This window comes from Lissotriton helveticus, chromosome 9 (assembly GCF_964261635.1).
Source record: "Lissotriton helveticus chromosome 9, aLisHel1.1, whole genome shotgun sequence".
Taxonomy (NCBI): domain Eukaryota; kingdom Metazoa; phylum Chordata; class Amphibia; order Caudata; family Salamandridae; genus Lissotriton; species Lissotriton helveticus.
Window position 1 is genome coordinate 1,218,640,103 of NC_136070.1, and position 14,050 is coordinate 1,218,654,152.

Consider the following 14,050-nt stretch of genomic DNA (forward strand, 5'->3'; position numbering starts at 1 on the left):
CCCCCCGCCCCCATCACAGGCAAACATGCAGGCACACACACACACACACACACACACCATAGCAAAATGGTGCGATGGGCCCTAATCAAGAAATTGTAGAGTGCGCCACTGGCGGGAGTAAGGCCTAACCCCAAATTACTGGATGCACACACTGTGTTAAGGAGTTTCGCCATTTATTTATCTCTTCGGGGCGATCCCTCTCTGAGGAGTGGTGCAGTAGTAGCAATGTATAGGAGAGCCCGGGTGGCTCTCTACACCCCTCCTTTTTAGGTTGAGCTGAAGGCCGGCATGCATGCGCTGCTCGCTCTGCGAGGCATGTCTGAAGGCCGGCGCGCATGCACTGCTCGCTCTGTGAGGCATGCCTTATTAGGGTATGCACTGGAAGCCCCCCCACTCTCCGCCAAAATATTTGTCATTGGCTTTTGTCATTGTCCTTCATAAATGCTGGATTCTGATGCGTAAATAGGCTTGTTAGTCCCTACTTGGTATCGCCTTGTCTGCATTTGTTACCTCCCAAACCAACAGGAACTTTTCCATGGCTTGTTACACGGTTTGCGTTATAAGAGGGTCAGCACTATTTTGTTTATTCACTAATAAGGACAATGCCAGCTGCATTTCTTTGTATTTGCAGCGCGCCCACACAGGACAATGGCGACCGCTTTTCGTATAGAGCGCCATGCCGCTCTAACTTTAAAAGTGGCTGCCACCTACCCCCACTGCAAAAACAACAGTTGCTGGAAGGAATGCAGGACAATGTCATACATTCACGCCAGTATAGAGATCTAGCCCTAAATCCATCTTTTTTTTGCTCACAATGCCATTCCAGTTTGAACCCAGCCATATGCAAATCAGTCTTGACCCTTGTGCCCCATGGGAACAGTCCAGCCCAAACTGCCAAGCCATGTCTTCCCTGGACTGGAAACAAGCATCCTAGGACCAGTTTTGGGCTTTCAGCCCTCATCAGCCAGGATAGCTTGATTCCAGTGGCATGAGGGGCCCACCGAACCCTGATTATTGCTGTATTTCACAGTTCCTTTTTGAAAACAACAAGGGAACCCAAAGAAGTCAGCAAGGGACCTTGGGAGTCAATATTATTAAGGCAACTGTGGTCCCTTACAAATAATAATGCTTAATCAATAAATATAGACAAAGTCGTGGCTATATTTGAAAGTGACATGCCCAGCCGGGCAGAGGTCTTGATATTTACTTTTCAGTCAATGAAAAACATGAATAACACACAATATACAAGACAGGGCACAAGCCTGTACCCAGTCAATCACACAAGAATTATCAGGACAGGGACCAATTAAATGGAACAAACAAAAGGGCTTAGGCAAGAGCTTAACGTTCTGTAAACTTGTTAATCGCAGTTTTGATTATAAAACAGAACAATATTGACACCTACACACTTTTAAAGGGCAAATAAATCATTCCATGTGTGTAAGGTACTCATAGTTGTCGACGGTGTTTCGATCCGTTTAACACATTCTACGGATCTCATCAGGACATTTAATGTATGCCAAATAGTAAAGCAGCCTCATTTGCCAAGAGAGAAGCCACGGGGTTCAAGGCTCGAAACGCCGTCGACAACTATGAGCACCTTACACACATGGAATGTTGCCTTAATAGTATTTCACAGTTCCAACATTGGTGAGGGGACCCATTTCCCTCCTTGCATTAAGCCATTGGCACACTTGCTATGCCACTTTCCGTTCATCATTTGTTCTTTTTGCATTTGTCGCCCTAATTGGCAAGGGCATGCATAGACATGGGTCCCGTGCCTGCTATGCCACCGGATTCAAGCTAGCCTGGCTGATATGGGGTGATACTCCGAATTTGGTCCTAGGATGCTTGTTTCTGGTCCAGGGAGGACCCAGCTTGACAGTTCGTGCAGGACTCCCATGGGGAGCAGGGTAAAGACTGAGTTGCATATGGCTGGATCTAAACTGGCATGCCAAGCAAAGAAATGATGGATTTAACCTTGATCTGTGACTTTGGTGAATATTTGATTTATTTAGCATTCTGAGGTTACGTAGTTTTTGGCCTCGCTTTGCTACAGCCGCCATTTTGCGTTTAGTCGCCATTTTATGTTGCCTCACTCAGGCAGCACGGCTAACGCGGAGAAAATGGTCTTTTCTGCCACTGTCAGCTGCTCAATGTTTTTCTCGTCAAGGAGCAACCTTTCTCCTTGTGTGCGATACTGAGGTCAGGGTCCGGCCGAGTTCGCAAAGCCATGTCTAGACTGATTAATCCATGACTTACTCCACTGTTTGGGTCCCACCATTCTTCTCATTCTTATCTTATTTAACTGGCCTTCACTATTCTCTTCGTGTGTTCTCTTGTTACATAGCTCTTCTTTTGAAGCATTCTACACATGTTTTGCCACCTGCAAATTGAATTACGGCTACTAGTGTTGATTAACCTGATGGGAGGAGAGCACACGGGGTCTGAAAGGAGGGTATGTTTTAGACATCTGATAGCTTGTTTTCGAACTATTCCTATTTGTCAGTTTTGTGTGTATTGGGAGTTGTCATTGTAAACTTGTGTGGTATAATAGACTGTGCGCCACAGATTGAAGTGGCAGTCTCTTGAGAACCTACCTGCGTGGTACTTCTTAGATAACTGTGCTTAGCTGCAGCTAATAAAACTACTTTTCTACGCCAAACAGAGTGTCCTGGGTCTCTGTTGGTCGAGGCAGGTGAACTCGGAGATCTTAGGCGTGCCCTGCGCCGCTCGGCCCATAAGGCCGGGTTCTCCAATTGGCGGCCCAACGTGTGGGCGACTTCAGCGGTAGTAGTTTTGCCCGAGAGCCGTGAGGAGCTTCGCAAGAAAATTCCGGAGGATTTCGCGAACCACGTGAGCGACCCCTGCATGTCGAAGTGGACCGAAGGTCTTTTGAAGCGTGGCTACTCCTTCCCGACGGCTGCTGACGACTGCTGCCCTGACTGTCGCCCTGCCTTGGCTCCTTGGTGATGAGTGATATCGCGAGACGATAGACGGACATCTGTTGGCGTGAGAAAAGCATTTAGTTAAGTATTTGTGGGTAGTGCCCACTCTCTTTGTTTTGTATTTTGTTATTCGATTAGCGCGCTAACCGAAGCCAAGGGGTAAGTACGTTTGTGCTGTGACACTATTGTCCGAAAAATCCCTTGACGCTTGTAAGGAAGTCCAGTTTGTTACGAAATGCCTGGATTTAGTAAGTTTAAGAAATTTTGTTGTTGTGGTTGTTTTGCAGATTCCCGACTGGAGGATTCCTGTCCAATTCCTCCAGTTGGAACTCCTACTTACGAACTTTACTCAAAGCACGGTGTGGGTCCTATAGTTTTTAGTGAAACATGGACCTGTTACACTAAAAAGGACGGTGTTCTGCAATGGCCACAACATGGGTCTTTTGTGTCAGATATATTAGACAATTTGGAAGCGATTTTGTTCAAGAGAAAAGCCCGGCCGGCAATGTTTGACTCCTTTCGCCTATGGCGCAAGGAAGCCAAACAGAAAGAAATTAAGTAAATGAAGAAAGATAAGAAAGAACAGAGTATGTTGATTCTACAAGATGCCCAACAATTTAAAAATGACGAAGCTGATCAAGCGATTGAGGTTTCAGAAAGACAACATCCCATGGCAATAGATAGATGTTATCCTGTATTACCTACCGTAACAAAGAGTAAAAATCCCGATGACGATTCTTTTATGTCCCATTTGTTGACATTACCTCCGCCTTATGTGTTAGGAGCTAATGCACCGCCATTACAGCCCGCTGCCAATGCAGCTGCTGTACTTCCTGCACAATTACCTGTCCCTGTGATTCCGCCTCAACCCCCTTTGCCAGCAATATCGATACCCCAATCTACTGTGCCTCAGCCTTCTCCATCTGTGGTTTCTTTTGCCACAGATTCTTCTTCTGTCTTGCAGAATACATTGTCTCCCGTTTTAGTGTCAGATTCCCCTGAAGCTCGACGGCGTTTAATCGACACTGTCTCAGGTCTTTTGTCACCTTTTATTGGACCTCTTTTCTTCTCTCCCGCCTCGTCTAGGAGGCAATCTCGTAGTCAGTTTCCAGATTTGGAAGAACGGACTAAATTAGATTCCCTTGCTTATAATTGGATCATGAGTCGTGTACAGTATAGTACACGTGATATTTTAGACACTTTCCTTCAATGGAAGGCGCCCACACAGAGATATGTATTCGATGTCATGTGTAAAACTCTGATTAAAGAATGGGGAGACGTAGATCTAGACTCGCCTCCTCAGGATTTATTCGAAATACTGGATCAATTTGATAAGGGGCATATTGTGGGTCCTGCTGTAGAGCATGCTGTTCAGAAACTTGTTGCTTTTCGATCGACTCTTTTCTCTCAAAATTCTCTCGAGCCTGATCCCGCGGTTCGTCGTAAAACGGCACAATATCCTATGAGAGAGGTTCCTCCGATATGGAGAGATGAGGTTCCTCAAGCAGGTGCTAATCCTGGTGTTCCTTCTCATTTTCAGCGTATATGGGTACACGATCCTTGGAAAAGGTCAGAAGTATTGGCACTCAAACAGTCTTTACCGGACCCTCGTAAGAATCCTGCGGGATATTATAAAGAGCTGTCTCAGACTGTTGACGCTTGTATTATGAATTTGGCAGATATTGACTTACTCATGGGGAATGTTGTCCCACAAGCAATATGGACCAGGATTCGTAGGCAGGATCATGCGGTAGCTCTAGGTGGTGATTGGGCTGCCATTACAGCTGCGGATGCAGGTCAAGTAGGTGGGGCCAAACCGGATGCCCTGATCACAGAATTGCCTGGAAAAATAATAGATTTGATGAAAACTTTAATGCCTGCGATGCGGGTTAATTGGGATAAGCTAGCGGCGTGTAAGCAAAAGACGGATGAAAGTGTCTCTGACTTCTTTACTTGGTTTGAGGAGACTTTCATCGACCATAGTGGACAGGATATGAGTACTGAAGGTGGACAACGATTGTTTGTAGACAAATTTGTTTTTAATTTACTTCCAGAATTATCGAATAAATTAAAACAATCGGAGAGTTCTTGGGCTGTCTCTTCCACTGCTCAGATATTGGCTACTGCTCAATATTATGAGAATAGAGATAAGGAAGATAAGGAAAAAGCGGAGAAAAAGACTAAAGACTTGAAAACGAAAGTCCTTCTGCAACAGGCTTATCCCCCTCGTTCTGCTCAGCCCTCATTTTCGCAGCCCCCGCAGTTTCAGAAGCTGTTGCAGAAGCCAGTTCCCTCAGTTCCACGAGCTCCATTGGGCCCCAACCAGTGTGCTTACTGTAAGGAAGATGGTCATTTTAAGAATACTTGTCCAATTCTATTTCAACGGTATGGTGGATCATTGGCGCCACGGGGTCGTGGTGATTCTCGATCCTTATCCAGAGGTAGGGGTCGTGGTGCGCCACATCAGGAACGACGGCCCTCTCCCTCTCAGGACTCTACGAATTATTTTGATAGGCAGAATTCTCAATCTGCACAATATTACAATGATGATTATTGTTTCGATAATGAGGACGTTGCTTTCCATACTAGCTAGGACAGCCGTAGGCAAAGTAAGGGAGTCATATCAGTTCCAGTAGATCAGGAAGAACCTTATGTTAACGTTATGGCATTAGGTGTTACGGAACCATTTCTCTTGGATACTGGTGCTATGAGAAGTTCTATAATGCATTCTAAACTCCCTGGGGCACCTTTGTCTGGCTTAACAAATGTTTCTGTAGGATTCTCTGGCGCCCCAGTTTCAAATCCTATCTCTTGTCCTTTACCCATTTCTATTGGTCCATACGATTTGGAAGCTCCACTCCTTTTAACGACGGGATGCGGAGAAAATTTGTTGGGTTTGGACCTACTGAAACGTCTACATGCTACACTGTATTGTTCACCCTCAGGTGTGTACCTTACTTTGGGTGATAAGTTGACTTCTCCAATGTATGTATTTAAAGAACAGCTACCACCCGAGTTGCGTTCACTTCCCGCTACGCTTTGGGCTGTGGGTCCAAATGATGTTGGCTTGTTGCAAATTCCACCATATGTAATTACTGTTAAAGACAATGTTAAGATGCCACGTGTTCCCCAATATAAAATATCCAGTGATGGTGAGAGAGCCTTGTTGGCCATTGTTCATGATTTGGTTCAAAAGGGTGTGGTTGAAGAGACTAGAGGAAACGTTTGCAATAGTCCTGTTTTGCCTATTCTTAAACGTACTGATCCCTCTCAACCACCTGTGTATCGTTTTGTAATTGATCTTCGAGAGGTCAACAAAATTGTTGTCCCTCAATTTCCTGTTGTGCCAGATATCACAGCTTTGCTTACCATGATTCCTGCTTCAGCAGTTTGGTTCTCAGTGATCGATCTTAAAAATGCTTTCTTTAGCATTCCCATTGCTGAAGAAAGTAGGGATCTCTTTGGCTTCTCTCTCGGAGGTCAAAGCTTCCGGTTTAAGTGCGCACCCCAAGGCTATTGTGAAAGTCCTTCAATATACAGTCAAGCTTTGAAATCTCAACTTGATACCTTTTCTTTGCCCTCAGGTGCCACTCTTATCCAATATGTGGATGATTTGTTGATCGCTGCTGATTCTGAAAATGTTTGTAAAGCAGCAACTGTATCGCTCTTACAGCATTTGTCTGATTCACATCATAAAGTATCGTCTTCCAAGTTACAATATTGCCGACAAGAGGTTACCTATTTAGGTCATCTCTTGTCGAAGGAGGGAAGGCGATTGACTCCAGAAAGTATTCATGCAATTGCACGAATGCCTGTACCATCCACGCAAAGAGAAGTACGTGCTTTCTTAGGCATTACCCCTTACTGTAGACAGTGGATTCCAAATTTTTCCCTTCTTGCTAAACCTCTGTTGGCACTTACACTCAAAGATACGCCCCATCCTTTGCCTTGGACTGATGAATGCCAGAAGAGTTTTACAGATTTACGTACTGTCTTGTGTTCTGCTCCTGTGTTGGGTACCCCAGATTACAGTAAACCTTTCACACTCTATGTGCATGAAAGGGAAGGTTGCGCATTATCAGTGTTGACGCAACGATTTGGCGACAAACAAAGGCCGTGTGCCTATTTTTCTGCAACATTAGATCCAGTAGCTAAGGCATTACCTAGTTGCCTTAGAGCAACAGCAGCAGCGGCAATTTCTATTCGTCAATCTGCTGGACTAGTGCTAGATCATACTCTTAATGTTATGGTGCCACATGCAGTAGACACTCTTCTTAACAGGACGAAAACTCAACATTTAACGAGTGCTCGCTTGTCCGGATACGAGTTGACACTTCTGGCTAGTCACATACACATAAAAAGATGTAATGTCCTGAATCCAGCAACATTGTTGCCCGCTTTGGATGCTAGCGATGTACAAGATCAGCATGATTGTTTTCTTCGCACTGAAGAAGAAACGAAGGGTCGAATAGACCTTAACCCCTTCAGTGCTAATGACAAGGGTAACTCGTCATGGAGTTTCCATTGATTTCAATGGAAAGTCAATGGAAGTGCATCATGTGCCTTAGCAGCCAAGTGGTTAAGGACACACCACTTGTGGATCCGGATGGGATCCTATGAGTAGATGGGTCATGTTTCAAGCTCCCTAATGGTGAAACCACGGCTGCTTATGCAGTAACGACATTGTATACAGTGGTAGAAACTGCACGCATTCCGCATAATTCAGCGCAAGCTGCAGAATTGATTGCGTTGACAAGAGCATGTGTGTTGGCGAAAGAGAAAAGAGTGACTGTTTATACCGACAGCCAATATGCATTTGGCGTCGCCCATAGTTTTGGTCGTTTGTGGAGGGAAAGAGGATTCTTTACCGCCCACGGCACCAAGATACAGCATGGTCAGTTGGTAACTGACCTTCTCGAATCACTTGCCCTGCCTACTCAAATAGCGATTGTGAAGTGCAGTGCGCATAAAAATATTACTGGTGATGTGGGTCAAGGAAATGCGTTTGCAGATGAGATAGCGAAGGAAACAGCGAGGAATGTTGGAAGTCGCATGTATGTTGCAGGGCCTGCTAGATGGGTTGCAGAAGCTGGTATGTGTGAGGACACAGTGGAAAGTGTGAAAGCAATCCAGAAGGAGGCCACTGAGAAAGAATTAAGTACGTGGAGAGAAAGTACGGGAATGTTGGATAGTACGGGATGTTGGACGGAATTGTCAGAGCATCAACGATGGTTGTTGCCTGATGCATATGTACTGCCTGTAGTTACTATGGCCCATGGACCAGCCCATATTAATGCACGGGGTATATGTAAGCTTTTAGCTCCAGTATGGCAGAATGCTGGTATTCCTAAATGTGCAGAAAACGTGGTGAAACATTGCATTGTTTGTTTGATGCACAATCCAGGAAAGGGAACTCCAACTCCAGCTGGTCACTTTGCACCCCCTACGTACTCCTTCGAGGTACTGCAAATAGACTACATCCATATGGAGCGTTTCAATAATCTCAAGTATGTCCTGGTGGTGGTTTGTGCCTTTTCCAGATGGATAGAGGCCTACCCCCTAAAGGACAACACTGCCTTGTCCACTGCAAAAATACTCCTGAAAGAATTCTTCCCGAGGTTTGGTTTGCCGCGCATTGTCTGGAGTGACAATGGAAGTGAATTTGTAGGTGAAATTATGCAAAAGGTGTGTGTAGGTCTAAGCATTAGACAGAAATTCCACGCGGCAAACCATCCTCAGTCAGCAGGTTTGGTAGAGTGCTACAATGGCACTCTCAAACTTAAGCTAGCAAAGATTCAGGCCAGCACGGGCCTTTCTTGGCCTGATGCTTTGCCTTTGGCACTCCTTTCTACTAGAACAACTGTTCATTCTCGTTTGGGGCTTAGCCCATACGAAATTGTGTTCGGACGCCCAGCTAACGTCTGGGGAGTCCCCAGACCCAAAAAGTACTCAGATATCCCTTACCCACTGTTGGTTGACTATTTGCATGATCTCACCACTAAATTGCATGTTATTCATCAACAGGTCCAAAACGCTTTACCAGAGGCCTCTTCAGATCCCGGACACACCATCCAGCCTGGCGATTGGGTGTGCCTGAAAAATTTCCAGAGAAAAAAGAATTTGAAACCTCGCTGGGGGCCTCCAAGACAAGTCCTGCTTACGACTCGTACAGCCGTGAAGGTCCTGGGGAAAAGACACTGGATCCACGGTGTGCACTGCAAGAGGGTACCATTGCCTTTGCCGTATGACCAGTGGGTCCGAGAAGGTATTGGTGACAGTGAGTTTGAGCAGGTACCCAGCTTCGTGCCGTTCAGCAGTGCACACCTGGATTGGACTAGCTCGGAGAAAGAGGACGATGATGTTCTACAGGAAGCTGTACCCGTTCATCTAAGACTCGATACAAGAGATCCTGAACATTTATTCCAGGACCAGACAACGCTTGGAAAGAGACGATACAATTTGAGGAAAAGATCCCCTAAGGACGACTAATTTTGACTTTCCTTTCTAAATTCTGTTAATAAAGAAAAGTTTTTCCTTCCCTTATCCATCAAGTTGCAGGGTCACGGTAGGAGTCTTGAGCTGTGACCTGAATAGTGACTAGGTGAACAGGACTTGCAGTGTCATAGGGCGGCTAACAATCACAGCCAAGTGATTAAGGAAGATTATCATGAGCGACGCCTTTAGAGTAATGGATAGTGCAGGGAAAGGAAGTGATATTAAAATATCGAAGAGAGCTCATTGTAAGAAATCATTATTTGGTCGTTGTGGCGTAGCCCTATGTGTTTTAGTAGGTTTAAGTAGTTTATTAGCATGCATAGGATGGGTTATTCATGTCCTGCAGTCAGTATCTGTTCCCGTTTCTGTCCCTCTAACTCCCTCTACTACTGTTTCACCGCATAGGTTTTACTCACTCCCAGATCACGAGCAAATGAGAAGAATGGAATATCTTAACAATTCGTTTATTCAACTGTTACACCAGCATCAATTGATAGTAAATGTTACTGATTGTTGGGTATGTGGTCTCATACCACATAATACACAAAGAGGAATGCCATATCTAGTCCTCCCCTTTTCATATGAAGGTTCTGCTTGGGCCTATCTGGCTATGTTTTCCAATGCATACCAGAATTTGCTTTGATACCCTTCTGGTGGATCCTATAATGGTGGAGTGGATTTCAGTCACAGTTCTTTGATAAAGGGCATTGTAACAATAGGAAAGATTGCTGATATCATCAAGATTCCGAAAGACGAAAAGAGAGCGTATGATGGGTGGAATATAACTCGTTATACTCTTACCCTTACTGACAAGCTCAAGCAACAGAGTTCTGCACCGATTTGGGTACTACCCCAAAGAGGTCGTTCGTGCTTGCAAATAAATGGCCAGAATACCAAAACTAAGCAAGAGAAAAGCAACTGTTCCCACACTTATGTCTATACTCCTTCTACACCCGCACCATTAGTGGCATCACAAGGTACATATTTCGTCTGTCATGATAAAGCTTATACATGGCTTCCCACACACTTCTCGGGAACATGTTATGTAGCTTTTCTCCTCTCTCCTACATACACCGCTCCTGCTGATTATCATAGGAAGAGAGTTACTAGAGGAGTAGTAGATTCAGAAGATACAGCAGGACAAGAAGGAGGGGATTTTCTGAAAGGGTTTCTTCCTTTTTGGGGTCCGATGGCCAATAGCAAAAATATCAGACAGTTGATCCGTGTGGTTGATGCCACAATCAATGTACCTTCTGGAGCATTGAAAAATTTGACTGCTGAGCTTCAGGCGGATCGACTTATGACTTTACAGAATAGAATGGTGTTAGACATAATCCTTGCAGATAAAGGAGGAGTTTGCAAATTGATTGGGTCTAGTTGTTGCATTTATATTCCTGACAACGCCCCTACAGTATACCAAGCCATCTCTAAGCTACATGTCATCTCTGAGTCTATCCCCCAAGATACTGGAGATTGGTCTGTGATGTGATGGTTTTGGGGACTACTGTCCACTTGGGGATGGAAAGTGCTAACTTTCCTTGGAATGATTCTAGCACGCGTCTTTTCTTGTTGTCTTTGTCTACAGTGTGGTCCAGCTATTTGTGGACTTTGTGCCACGATCTGTGTCTCCAAACCAGTAGCACAACAGACAGAACACATTAAGATGATGGTGCAACAACATCTTAGTGACCTCATGCCCATTGATATCGACTCAGATTGAAATGGGTTCCTTTGCCTGAGTATGGCAAAAGGAGGGTCTGAGGTTACGTAGTTTTTGGCCTCGCTTTGCTACAGCCGCAATTTTGCGTTTAGTCGCCATTTTATGTTGCCTCACTCAGGCAGCACGGCTAACGCGGAGAAAATGGTCTTTTCTGCCACTGTCAGCTGCTCGATGTTTTTCTCGTCAAGGAGCAACCTTTCTCCTTGTGTGCGATACTGATGTCAGGGTCCAGCCGAGTTCGCAAAGCCATGTCTAGACTGATTAATCCATGACTTACTCCACTGTTTGGGTCCCACCATTCTTCTCATTCTTATCTTATTTAACTGGCCTTCACTATTCTCTTTGTGTGTTCTCTTGTTACATAGCTCTTCTTTTGAAGCATTCTACACATGTTTTACCACCTGCAAATTGAATTACGGGCACTAGTGTTGATTAACCTGATGGGAGGAGAGCACACGGGGTCTGAAAGGAGGGTGTGTTTTAGACATCTGATAGCTTGTTTTCGAACTATTCTTATTTGTCAGTTTTGTGTGTATTGGAAGTTGTCATTGTAAACTTGTGTGGTATAATAGAATGTGCGCCACAGATTGAAGTGGCAGTCTCTTGAGAACCTACCTGTGTGGTACTTCTTAGATAACTGTGCTTAGCTGCAGCTAATAAAACTACTTTTCTACACCAAACAGAGTGTCCTGTGTCTCTGTTGGTCGAGGCAGGTGAACTCGGAGATCTTAGGCGTGCCCTGCGCCACTCGGCCCATAAGGCCGGGTTCTCCAATTCCGTCCATCATCTGTTCTATTTGCACCTGCTTGAACCTTGGCAGCAGCACCTCTAGAGAGGCTGAATACGGTCTTGGTAGTGTGGTGGACTAAGGTCCTTTTAGCCAAATGGGTCTTGCATGTCTGTACACTGCCAAGATAGGGCTGGGATGTTTCTTTCCTATTACACTTTATATTTTTAGGAAAGTTTCTGCTGTGTGTGTTGCTTTTTAGTGGTTGTTTTCCATTGGAAAAGTGAGCATGCCCTTCAATTTTGTGTATTTGTTACTACATTTTTGGTAATTTCCCTTGCTCACTGTGTCATTGGTAGCCCCTGAGATGCTACTGAACTTCCACTTTGGTGTCATTTTTTTCAGGCCTCATTTGCATTAGTGTGATAGTGCAGTTTGAAACTGGCTTTCAGTCGTGTCTTGCACCAGCATCTTCTGGCTTCACCGTCCAAGTACAACTTTTACTCCTTGGGCTTGCCAGCACTTCCATTTTTACCTCTATGCGCAGGAGTTTCTAGTAGTAACAGACCATAAGCCACTAATTCCCCTGTTGGCGGAAACGTCAAGGCTAGCTCCTCCCAGGGTAGAACGGTGGGATGCCCAACTGCAAGCGTACAGATTCGAGGTTGTGTTTTGCCCTGAGGCCAACAACCCAGCCGACTACCTATCATGACACCCCATTGTGATTGACATGAGACAACCGCATGCAGAGGACGAGTGCACTGAGACGCTCATCAGGATGGTCACTCAAGGGGCGTTCCCCAAGGCACTGACGCTGGAGGAAATCGGCAGCGCCACAGCGTTGGATGAAAACCTGACAAGGGTCAAGGAAGCCCTGTTCGCTAGAGGATGGACACACTTCCTAGATGGGACACATGCACTGAATGCTGAGGACCACCTGGCGAGGCAAGAACTATAGAGGGTCCGCAGCAAGCTAAGTGAAGGTGAGCAAGGCATCGTAAAGTGCGGCCATGTCCTTGTGGTCCGAAGATGCTGCAAGACCAAGTTGTCTACCTAGCTCATGGCGAAGACAAAAGCACGCCTACGCTGCAAGGTGTGGTTCCCCGGCATGGATGCATTGGTGGAGGAGAAAATCCGGAACCTCCACTCGTGCGCAATCAGCGGCGGTGACCCTGCTCCGCCCCCAGTCATCACGGAAGTACCCTGTGAACACCTGGGTCCAAGGTGAGCACTGATTTGGGAAATTTCTCCGATGGCCGCAGCACTCTGGTATTGATGGACATCCATTCTAAATTCCCCATTGTGGAAATGCTCTCGTCCACAGCATTCCTGGAGGTCCAAATGGCCCTCAACAGGATTTTTGTGCTGCTAGGCCTCCCCAAAGAGATCAAGTCCCACAATGGGCCCCCGTTCCAGGGACAAGAGTTCCAGGAGTATCTAGCAGGCAAGGCATTTCGACACTGGAAGATTACACCACAATTGCCCCAGGCAAACGGAGAAGTTGAGCGATTTATGAAGTCTGTCAATCAGGCACTGTATAATGCAGTGGAAAGAGGGGAGGATGCTGAAAGATCTCTACACCTGTTCCTCGGCGCATATCGGCAGACCCACACAGCACCACCCGCTGTGCACCATCCCACCTGCTCTTCATGTGGGCCGCACGTGACAGCCTCACGACAGATCCCTCCAGGCACCCGACTGAAAGGGACGGCGTGGCAGTGCAGACCCGGAGGGAGAATTCCAACCGGAAGGCAAGTCTCGTCCTAGGTACAGAGCTACCTTCACTGTGCATGGGCGACTATGCCGTAGTGAAGGACAGACAGCCTGCTTGGGAGTTCCGGACCCCGTACGAGCCCGAAGTATGGAGGGTCATCAGCATCTAGGGGACCATGGTCTCTGCGGAGAGAGGCACACTGGTGGTCACCAGGAATGTGTCCTGGTTCAAGAAGGTGCCCGTACCCTGAGCAGGTCAGGACGAGCCCACTGAGCTCGAACAGGCAGGAGAACCCCTGAACAACAGTTTTCCACATGTACCGACTCCAGGAAGAAGCCAAGAGGAAGCAAGGACTGGTGGAGATGACCAAGCCCATGGTGCACCCTGTCAGAGTGCCCTGAGTGCATCATTGACCTGCAGTCCAGCAGAAGCAGGTCCAGTTCCTG